At 34.4% G+C, this 3,481-nt stretch overlaps 1 non-coding gene across 1 annotated transcript; it reads right to left on the reverse strand.

The window, feature by feature from the left end:
• Window positions 1-2,802: 2,802 nt before the first annotated feature.
• Window positions 2,803-2,875, reverse strand: Trnap-cgg (transfer RNA proline (anticodon CGG)). Its single transcript has one exon. It is a non-coding gene; the product is annotated as a tRNA-Pro (tRNA).
• Between the last annotated feature and the right edge of the window lie 606 nt (window positions 2,876-3,481).

The following is a 3,481-nucleotide window of genomic DNA, read 5'->3' on the forward strand; positions in this document are numbered from 1 at the left end:
TATAGTAATTTTACCTTATCATATGGGTTACAAGCTCTGCACACATGATACAAATAGATGGGGAGAGTAGGTATCTTAGTCTAATACTCTTTCTATACAAAACCATCTGGAGACCAGACCACAGACAATTACCAAAATTTAATGTTTGGCTTTAAATAAAGTTTCATCCATTTCTAAAATGAAAAGTCCTGTTAGAAACTCTGTTTCATCTTTATGTATAGTTGTGGGAAGCACGGTTTTAATCCTACATGCAATACGGTGCAGAAACAACTTTGCATGATACGATTAGAGGTGAAATGGATCTCCAATTTGTCCTGTATTGTTAGGTTTATCTCCCTTTGGTATGCATATAATAACTCCTTCGTTCGGAGTGGAAGATACTTTAGCAAGTTCATACCCAAAGTTAATGGCCCTCATTAGAAACTGTCTAATATTTGCCCCACAAATTCATAAGATACCGTGAATCAGTCAGAACCTGGACTTTCTTCGTTATGTATTTTTTTAAAAACAAGAAGTTGCAATTTTTGTTTATTGTATGGGACCACTTAAGAAATTTTCGTTAGAGCATTCAGTTTAGGGATGTCAGGGTAATTAAGTCGCATTTCAAGTTCGACATGATGAACTTCACGCTTTACATAAATTCATATAAAATAGTTTTGCTTCGCTCAAAATTTCTTGATGACAGTCTGTTAAGGAACCATTAATTGTAACATGGTGTGGCATCATTTTACTTATATAATTTTTATTTTCTAAATTGCAAAAACGATTTGGTCACATTCTCTCCTTTTTCAGTCTTTATAGCCCTCGAGTTCACTCACATTCAATCCATCTTTTTCGTACTATTTTCTTCTTTGTTTCCTCCAGTGGTGGTACTTCAGTGACACTGTGTCTATTTTCTAAATTGCTTATATCTGCATGTATTTCCTTTTTCTGTGGATCTTGTGTTTTGTTTGAAAGATTTATATGAAATTGTTGTTCCTCTTGTTTCTTATAGAAACGTTTCAAATATAAGTTAATGATTTATTACACATTTAAATTTAGATAAAGGTATAGTTCCAGAAATATCTAATTGTTCAGCACATACATATTGATGTAAACTTTTAAAATAGCTTCTTTTTTTATACCTTTATCATATATTATGCGTCTTTAAATAATGAATTAAATAATTTCCAGAATGTTTTCTTGTTGATTTCAATTTGGAACGTTATCTTCATTTTAACAAGAAAGGGACCAGTCATATAACGTGGTCCAGCATTTACATGTTCTATAATTGTAAATATATTTTCTAAAACCAGAAATGGGTCCAGTCTGGCTCGTTTTGTTGGATTACCTTCCTTCCAGGTATACATATGGATCACTATTTCATGATCCCACCATATATCTACTTCATTATATTCTGTACATATATCTAATACATGTCCACCAATTACAACATAATCATTTTTAAAATGCAATATATCGTTTTCTTTCTAAAAGTAAAACTTTGGCCTGTCTATTTTCTTCATTATTATTTATCATTGTAATTATATGGTTTCTAATGGTTATTCCTTGCTATGTTTATTCCCTTGCCATCTTTTTTCATTCAAAGTAAGGTGAACTGGAAAGTATTATTTATTAAAATGGCTATACCTCTTTAATTAACAGAATATGAACTTAAACAAACATGCATATCCCTATGCAATCAGTAGTAAATTGTCCACTTTTCAATGAAGTGTCTTTCATGAATAAATTATACTGAATATTTGCTATTCTTTAGAAAATTAAACACGTCTCTTCTTTTGTTGAAATCCACCAAGCCCTGACAGTTTAACGTTGTAAAATTTATTGATTCAGACAAAAATTATAAGGAAATTGTATACTACTTATTTATTTCTTGTGTGCAGAGGCCGTACAAGATTGTATATAATGAAATTCGTAAATAAACCATGCAGCTGATAACATCAACAATAATGTAGTGTATTGCATAAAAGCAAGAATAGTGTTATTACGTCTAATGGTGATCTGGCGTACAGAACCAATATGTGCCACAGAAAAGTATGAGAAAATATAAAACAGTAGTCAGAATTTTTATAGTGACAGAAAAATAACAATGAAAGAAAACAAGCAACAAAAACAAGCACAGATAAAGCAGAAACTTATTAGCTTATGTCCAATGTTAAAGTCAAGTGTAACATGTTCTATTTATCACTCTTCAAATCCAAAGCTTCACCACCTCCACCACGGTCATGCCTGTGCATACTTCATTATTTAGCGACATCGAGGTGTACCGTTTCCATATTCATCATCTGCTGCATTTATATTTGCATAAACTAACAGCAGTTTTTTTAATATATAATAATAATAGTACTGGTGATCAGCCGGAGATCTATAGGTACAGAAGCGAAAAAATACCTTTACTGTTTATCACTAAGCATCTGCTGAGCATTAAGGAAAATGTATATTGGTTGCCTATTGTTTAATTATTAATGTCATTCTTTATGGAACAGAAACAAGCAATTGGCAAATGTCTGCAGTGAGCATAGTCCGTTAAATAAACTACCCAAATCTGTGTTGATAAGGACGGATTTGGATTTGGTTTTTTTAACGTAGCTTTAACAATTTTTCAGTCGTATCGCTACGATGTCTGCAGTGTTGCAGTTTATAGTGATGTCTAGCACTGGGGCATCATGCCGCAGACATTTAGCATGATGTCCCACCCAGTCACATTATCCTGACACCAGGCCGACCAGTCCTAACACTAACCTCTTCGTGCTGAGCGCCAAGCAAGGCAGCTGTTAGTACCATTTTTGTAAGTCTTTGGTGTGACTCAGCCGGGGATCGAACCCACGACCTTCCGCATCCGAGGCGGACGCTCTAACCACTAGGCCACCGGGCCGTTCTGATAATGATGGACTCGTATCACCTGTTCATTAAAATGTGTGTGTGCGTGTGCGTGTGTGTGATTTGGATTTTTAACGTAGTTTTTTAAAAATATCAGTCCTATCGCTAAGATGTCTACAGTGTGGCAGTTTTATAGTGATGTCTAGTACTGGAGCATCATGTCGCAGACATGTAACATGATGTCCCTATCAGTCACATTATCCTGACATCAGGCCCACCAGTCCAAACACTAACTTCTTAATGCTGAACTTCTAGCAAATTCAGAACTGAACATTACCACCAGTCAAACAAAACAGAACCACCCCTAAAGAGAACACTAACCAAAATGAGGATAAAGAAACCAGGAAAACTAACATAAGCAAAACAGCACCGCAATAACCAAACACACCTTCATCAATAAATTCTAGTAGGCATTATAATAATAACCAGGCACCCATATCTCTAATAAACCAATTACCCAAATCCACTAGCACACCAGAGGAAAGGAATAATCAAGCCACCAAATCAAATAGGTACTCTACAAATGTTGTCTTCCGGTTCATTAGTGAATTTGCTAATATCATTGTGCAAAATACAAAGAATGATCATGTTCCAATCGACA

This window comes from Sinohyriopsis cumingii, chromosome 17, assembly GCF_028554795.1.
Source record: "Sinohyriopsis cumingii isolate HCF-2022 chromosome 17, ASM2855479v2, whole genome shotgun sequence".
Classification (NCBI taxonomy): Eukaryota; Metazoa; Mollusca; class Bivalvia; order Unionida; family Unionidae; genus Sinohyriopsis; species Sinohyriopsis cumingii.